Here is a 7,955-nt window from a genome sequence, read left to right on the forward strand (position 1 = left end):
GGGCGATCGACAGAGCAGCGTAATGACATCCAGGATGTCTGTTTTAAACTGAGTGTGAGGGGCGATCGACAGAGCAGCGTAATGACATCCAGGATGAGCTGTTGTTCTTTACTTTCATTTTTTATTTTAAAAAAAATGGTATTGTTTACTTCAGTTTATTTTAGTAAATAATTTGTTTTAACAGTTATGTTTTGTTAAAACTGCATTGCTGGTTAAGGGCTTGTAAGTCAGCATTTCACTGTGAGGTCTACTACATCTGTTGTATTCAGCATTTCACTGTGAGGTCTACTACACCTGTTGTATTCAGCATTTCACTGTAAGGTCTACTACACCTGTTGTATTCAGCATTTCACTGTAAGGTCTACTACACCTGTTGTATTCAACATTTCACTGTAAGGTCAACTACACCTGTTGTATTCAGCATTTCACTGTAAGGTCTACAACACCTGTTGTATTCAGCATTTCACTGTAAGGTCTACTACACCTGTTGTATTCAGCATTTCACTGTGAGGTCTACTACACCTGTTGTATTCACATTTCACTGTGTAAGGTCTACTACACCTGTTGTATTCAGCATTTCACTGTGAGGTCTACTACACCTGTTGTATTCAGCATTTCACTGAGGTCTACTACACCTGTTGTATTCAGCATTTCACTGTAAGGTCTACTACACCTGTTGTATTCAACATTTCACTGTAAGGTCTACTACACCTGTTGTATTCAGCATTTCACTGTGAGGTCTACTACACCTGTTGTATTCAGCATTTCACTGTGAGGTCTACTACACCTGTTGTATTCAGCATTTCACTGTAAGGTCTACTACACCTGTTGTATTCAGCATTTCACTGTAAGGTCTACTACACCTGTTGTATTCAGCATTTCACTGTGAGGTCTACTACACCTGTTGTATTCAGCATTTCACTGTAAGGTCTACTACACCTGTTGTATTCAGCATTTCACTGTGAGGTCTACTACACCTGTTGTATTCAGCATTTCACTGTAAGGTCTACTACACCTGTTGTATTCAGCATTTCACTGTGAGGTCTACTACACCTGTTGTATTCACCATTTCACTGTAAGGTCTACTACACCTGTTGTATTCAGCATTTCACTGTGAGGTCTACTACACCTGTTGTATTCAGCATTTCACTGTAAGGTCTACTACACCTGTTGTATTCAGCATTTCACTGTAAGGTCTACTACACCTGTTGTATTCAACATTTCACTGTAAGGTCTACTACACCTGTTGTATTCAGCATTTCACTGTGAGGTCTACTACACCTGTTGTATTCAGCATTTCACTGTGAGGTCTACTACACCTGTTGTATTCAGCATTTCACTGTAAGGTCTACTACACCTGTTGTATTCAGCATTTCACTGTAAGGTCTACTACACCTGTTGTATTCAGCATTTCACTGTGAGGTCTACTACACCTGTTGTATTCAGCATTTCACTGTAAGGTCTACTACACCTGTTGTATTCAGCATTTCACTGTGAGGTCTACTACACCTGTTGTATTCAGCATTTCACTGTAAGGTCTACTACACCTGTTGTATTCAGCATTTCACTGTGAGGTCTACTACACCTGTTGTATTCAGCATTTCACTGTGAGGTCTACTACACCTGTTGTATTCAGCATTTCACTGTAAGGTCTACTACACCTGTTGTATTCAGCATTTCACTGTAAAGTCTACTAAACCTGTTGTATTCAGCATTTCACTGTAAGGTCTACTACACCTGTTGTATTCAGCATTTCACTGTAAGGTCTACTACACCTGTTGTATTCAGCATTTCACTGTGAGGTCTACTACACCTGTTGTATTCAGCATTTCACTGTGAGGTCTACTACACCTGTTGTATTCAGCATTTCACTGTAAGGTCTACTACACCTGTTGTATTCAGCATTTCACTGTAAGGTCTACTACACCTGTTGTATTCAGCATTTCACTGTAAGGTCTACTACACCTGTTGTATTCAGCATTTCACTGTGAGGTCGACTACACCTGTTGTATTCAGCATTTCACTGTAAGGTCTACTACACCTGTTGTATTCAGCATTTCACTGTAAGGTCTACTACACCTGTTGTATTCAGCATTTCACTGTGAGGTCTACTACACCTGTTGTATTCAGCATTTCACTGTGAGGTCTACTACACCTGTTGTATTCAGCATTTCACTGTGAGGTCTACTACACCTGTTGTATTCAGCATTTCACTGTAAGGTCTACTACACCTGTTGTATTCAGCATTTCACTGTAAGGTCTACTACACCTGTTGTATTCAGCATTTCACTGTAAGGTCTACTACACCTGTTGTATTCAGCATTTCACTGTGAGGTCTACTACATCTGTTGTATTCAGCATTTCACTGTGAGGTCTACTACATCTGTTGTATTCAGCATTTCACTGTAAGGTCTACTACACCTGTTGTATTCAGCATTTCACTGTAAGGTCTACTACACCTGTTGTATTCAGCATTTCACTGTGAGGTCTACTACACCTGTTGTATTCAGCATTTCACTGTAAGGTCTACTACACCTGTTGTATTCAGCATTTCACTGTAAGGTCTACTACACCTGTTGTATTCAGCATTTCACTGTAAGGTCTACTACACCTGTTGTATTCAGCATTTCACTGTGAGGTCTACTACACCTGTTGTATTCAGCATTTCACTGTAAGGTCTACTACACCTGTTGTATTCAGCATTTCACTGTGAGGTCTACTACACCTGTTGTATTCAGCATTTCACTGTAAGGTCTACTACACCTGTTGTATTCAGCATTTCACTGTAAGGTCTACTACACTGTTGTATTACACCTGTTGTATTCAGCATTTCACTGTAAGGTCTACTACACCTGTTGTATTCAGGTCTACTACACCTGTTGTATTCAGCATTTCACTGTGAGGTCTACTACACCTGTTGTATTCAGCATTTCACTGTAAGGTCTACTACACCTGTTGTATTCAGCATTTCACTGTAAGGTCTACTACACCTGTTGTATTCAGCATTTCACTGTGAGGTCTACTACACCTGTTGTATTCAGCATTTCACTGTGAGGTCTACTACACCTGTTGTATTCAGCATTTCACTGTGAGGTCTACTACACCTGTTGTATTCAGCATTTCACTGTAAGGTCTACTACACCTGTTGTATTCAGCATTTCACTGTGAGGTCTACTACACCTGTTGTATTCAGCATTTCACTGTAAGGTCTACTACACCTGTTGTATTCAGCATTTCACTGTGGGAATAGTGTGCCATTTTGGATGCAATCTGTAATTAATCTGTCGTCACTCAACAATATCAAATCAAATCAAATCAAATGTTATTTGTCACATACACATGGTTAGCAGATGTTAATGTGAGTGTAGCGAAATGCTTGTGCTTCTAGTTCTGACAATGCAGTAAAAACCAACAAGTAATCTAACTAACAATTCCAAAACGACTGTCTTATACACAGTGTAAGGGGATATATATATTTATATGAATTTTTATCCAGGATTTATCCAGGATTTATAAACCAGGTGTAATAATGAGCAGTTTTTCTCCGTTAGACCACTTATAAACCAGGTGTAATATTGAGCAGTTTTTCCCTGTTAGACCACTTATAAACCATGTGTAATAATGAGCAGTTTTTCCCCGTTAGACCACTTATAAACCAGGTGTAATATTGAGCAGTTTTTCCCTGTTAGACCACTTATAAACCAGGTGTAATAATGAGCAGTTTTTCCCTGTTAGACCACTTATAAACCAGGTGTAATAATGAGCAGTTTTTCCCCGTTAGACCACTTATAAACCAGGTGTAATAATGAGCAGTTTTTCCCTGTTAGACCACTTATAAACCAGGTGTAATATTGAGCAGTTTTTCCCTGTTAGACCACTTATAAACCAGGTGTAATATTGAGCAGTTTTTCCCTGTTAGACCACTTATAAACCAGGTGTAATATTGAGCAGTTTTTCCCTGTTAGACCACTAATAAACCAGGTGTAATATTGAGCAGTTTTTCCCTGTTAGACCACTTATAAACCAGGTGTAATATTGAGCAGTTTTTCTCCGTTAGACCACTTATAAACCAGGTGTAATATTGAGCAGTTTTTCCCTGTTAGACCACTTATAAACCAGGTGTAATATTGAGCAGTTTTTCCCTGTTAGACCACTTATAAACCAGGTGTAATAATGAGCAGTTTTTCCCTGTTAGACCACTTATAAACCAGGTGTAATAATGAGCAGTTTTTCTCCGTTAGACCACTTATAAACCAGGTGTAATATTGAGCAGTTTTTCCCTGTTAGACCACTTATAAACCAGGTGTAATAATGAGCAGTTTTTCCCTGTTAGACCACTTATAAACCAGGTGTAATATTGAGCAGTTTTTCCCTGTTAGACCACTTATAAACCAGGTGTAATAATGAGCAGTTTTCCCCTGTTAGACCACTTATAAACCAGGTGTAATAATGAGCAGTTTTTCCCCGTTAGACCACTTATAAAGCAGGTGTAATATTGAGCAGTTTTTCCCTGTTAGACCACTTATAAACCAGGTGTAATATTGAGCAGTTTTTCCCTGTTAGACCACTTATAAACCAGGTGTAATATTGAGCAGTTTTTCCCTGTTAGACCACTTATAAACCAGGTGTAATAATGAGCAGTTTTTCCCTGTTAGACCTCTCCTGTCTCCCCCTCAACCTCCTCCTCCTGAAAGTACTCTGTTTTGCTCAGCTCTGTGGGAATTGTTAAGGTTAATTAGATATGGCGACCGGAAATAAGTACCAATATCTCTTCAACCTTTCTTTCCCTCTCCTCTCTCCTCTCTCCTCTCTTCTCTCTCCTCTCTCCTCTCTCCTCTCTCTTCTCTCTTCTCTCTCCTCTCTTCTCTCTCCTCTCTTCTCTCTTCTCTCTTCTCTCTCCTCTCTTCTCTCTCCTCTCTCCTCTCTTCTCTCTCTCCTCTCTCCTCTCTTCTCTCTTCTCTCTTCTCTCTTCTCTCTCCTCTCTTCTCTCTTCTCTCTTCTCTCTCCTCTCTCCTCTCTTCTCTCTTCTCTCTTCTCTCTCCTCTCTTCTCTCTCTCCTCTCTCCTCTCTTCTCTCTCTCCTCTCTCCTCTCTCCTCTCTCTCCTCTCTCCTCTCTCCTCTCTTCTCTCTTCTCTCTTCTCTCGCCTCTCTTCTCTCTTCTCTCTCCTCTCTTCTCTCTTCTCTCTCCTCTCTCCTCTCTTCTCTCTTCTCTCTCCTCTCTTCTCTCACCTCTCTCCTCTCTTCTCTCTCTCCTCTCTCTCTCTCTCCTCTCTTCTCTCTTCTCTCTTCTCTCTCCTCTCCTCTCCTCTCTTCTCTCTTCTCTCTTCTCTTCTCTCTCTCTTCTCCTCTTCTCTCTCTTCTTCTCTTCTCTCTTCTCTCTTCTCTCTCCTCTCTTCTCTCTTCTCTCTTCTCTCTCCTCTCTTCTCTCTTCTCTTCTCTCTCCTCTCTTTCTCTTCTCTCTCTCTCTTCTCTCACCTCTCACCTCTCTCCCTCTTCTCTCTCTCCTCTCTCCTCTCTCCTCTCTTCTCTCTTCTCTCTCTCTCTCCTCTCTCCTCTCTCCCTCTCCTCTCTCCTCTCTCCTCCCAGCCAGTTAGCTCTGTAGCAGGTTAGCTCTGTAGCAGGTTAGCTATGTAGCCAGTTAGCCCTGTAGCCAGATAGCTCTGTAGCCAGATAGCTCTGTAGCCAGTTAGCCCTGTAGCCAGATAGCCCTGTAGCCAGATAGCCCTGTAGCCAGTTAGCCCTGTAGCCAGTTAGCTCTGTAGCCAGTTAGCCCTGTAGCCAGTTAGCTCTGTAGCCAGTTAGCCCTGTAGCCAGATAGCCCTGTAGCCAGTTAGCCCTGTAGCCAGATAGCCCTGTAGCCAGTTAGCTCTGTAGCCAGATAGCCCTGTAGCCAGATAGCCCTGTAGCCAGTTAGCCCTGTAGCCAGTTAGCCCTGTAGCCAGATAGCTCTGTAGCCAGTTAGCCCTGTAGCCAGTTAGCTCTGTAGCCAGTTAGCCCTGTAGCCAGATAGCCCTGTAACCAGTTAGCCCTGTAGCCAGTTAGCCCTGTAGCCAGTTAGCTCTGTAGCCAGATAGCTCTGTAGCCAGATAGCTCTGTAGCCAGTTAGCCCTGTAGCCAGATAGCCCTGTAGCCAGTTAGCTCTGTAGCCAGTTAGCCCTGTAGCCAGATAGCCCTGTAGCCAGTTAGCTCTGTAGCCAGATAGCCCTGTAGCCAGTTAGCCCTGTAGCCAGTTAGCCCTGTAGCCAGATAGCCCTGTAGCCAGTTAGCTCTGTAGCCAGTTAGCCCTGTAGCCAGATAGCCCTGTAGCCAGTTAGCCCTGTAGCCAGTTAGCTCTGTAGCCAGTTAGCCCTGTAGCCAGTTAGCCCTGTAGCCAGATAGCCCTGTAGCCAGTTAGCCCTGTAGCCAGATAGCCCTGTAGCCAGTTAGCCCTGTAGCCAGTTAGCTCTGTAGCCAGTTAGCCCTGTAGCCAGTTAGCCCTGTAGCCAGATAGCCCTGTAGCCAGTTAGCCAGTTAGCCCTGTAGCCAGTTAGCCCTGTAGCCAGTTAGCCCTGTAGCCAGTTAGCTCTGTAGCCAGTTAGCCCTGTAGCCAGATAGCCCTGTAGCCAGTTAGCCAGTTAGCCCTGTAGCCAGATAGCCCTGTAGCCAGTTAGCCAGTTAGCCCTGTAGCCAGTTAGCCCTGTAGCCAGATAGCCCTGTAGCCAGTTAGCTCTGTAGCCAGTTAGCCCTGTAGCCAGATAGCCCTGTAGCCAGTTAGCCCTGTAGCCAGTTAGCTCTGTAGCCAGTTAGCTCTGTAGCCAGTTAGCCCTGTAGCCAGATAGCTCTGTAGCCAGTTAGCTCTGTAGCCAGTTAGCCCTGTAGCCAGATAGCCCTGTAGCCAGTTAGCCCTGTAGCCAGATAGCCCTGTAGCCAGTTAGCTCTGTAGCCAGTTAGCCCTGTAGCCAGATAGCTCTGTAGCCAGATAGCTCTGTAGCCAGTTAGCTCTGTAGCCAGTTAGCCCTGTAGCCAGATAGCTCTGTAGCCAGTTAGCCCTGTAGCCAGATAGCCCTGTAGCCAGTTAGCCAGTTAGCTCTGTAGCCAGTTAGCCCTGTAGCCAGATAGCCCTGTAGCCAGTTAGCCAGTTAGCCCTGTAGCCAGTTAGCCCTGTAGCCAGATAGCCCTGTAGCCAGATAGCCCTGTAGCCAGTTAGCCAGTTAGCTCTGTAGCCAGTTAGCCCTGTAGCCAGATAGCCCTGTAGCCAGTTAGCCAGTTAGCCCTGTAGCCAGTTAGCTCTGTAGCCAGATAGCTCTGTAGCCAGTTAGCCCTGTAGCCAGATAGCCCTGTAGCCAGTTAGCCCTGTAGCCAGTTAGCCCTGTAGCCAGTTAGCCCTGTAGCCAGTTAGCCCTGTAGCCAGTTAGCCCTGTAGCCAGTTAGCCCTGTAGCCAGTTAGCCCTGTAGCCAGTTAGCCAGTTAGCTCTGTAGCCAGTTAGCCCTGTAGCCAGTTAGCCCTGTAGCCAGTTAGCCAGTTAGCTCTGTAGCCAGTTAGCCCTGTAGCCAGTTAGCCCTGTAGCCAGTTAGCCAGATAGCCCTGTAGCCAGTTAGCCCTGTAGCCAGATAGCCCTGTAGCCAGTTAGCTCTGTAGCCAGTTAGCCCTGTAGCCAGTTAGCTCTGTAGCCAGTTAGCCCTGTAGCCAGTTAGCCCTGTAGCCAGATAGCCCTGTAGCCAGTTAGCCAGTTAGCTCTGTAGCCAGTTAGCTCTGTAGCCAGTTAGCCCTGTAGCCAGTTAGCCCTGTAGCCAGTTAGCCAGTTAGCTCTGTAGCCAGTTAGCCCTGTAGCCAGTTAGCCCTGTAGCCAGTTAGCCAGTTAGCTCTGTAGCCAGTTAGCCCTGTAGCCAGTTAGCCCTGTAGCCAGTTAGCCAGATAGCCCTGTAGCCAGTTAGCCCTGTAGCCAGATAGCCCTGTAGCCAGTTAGCTCTGTAGC

The 7,955-nt window shown here is 44.7% G+C and overlaps 1 long non-coding RNA gene across 5 annotated transcripts; it reads left to right on the forward strand.

Annotated features, from left to right (window-relative positions):
• Nucleotides 1-227: 227 nt before the first annotated feature.
• Nucleotides 228-2,554, forward strand: LOC127907395 (uncharacterized). 5 transcript variants are annotated; one of them, XR_008064325.1, is made up of 4 exons: nt 228-321; nt 739-890; nt 2,297-2,372; nt 2,411-2,554. It is a non-coding gene; the product is annotated as an uncharacterized LOC127907395 (long non-coding RNA). The 5 variants fall into 5 exon arrangements; XR_008064326.1 differs by lacking the exon at nt 739-890 and adding an exon at nt 1,271-1,422; XR_008064328.1 differs by lacking the exon at nt 739-890 and adding an exon at nt 1,803-1,992.
• Nucleotides 2,555-7,955: the final 5,401 nt, after the last annotated feature.

The sequence above is a fragment of the Oncorhynchus keta genome, chromosome 14 (assembly GCF_023373465.1).
Source record: "Oncorhynchus keta strain PuntledgeMale-10-30-2019 chromosome 14, Oket_V2, whole genome shotgun sequence".
Lineage (NCBI taxonomy): Eukaryota > Metazoa > Chordata > Actinopteri > Salmoniformes > Salmonidae > Oncorhynchus > Oncorhynchus keta.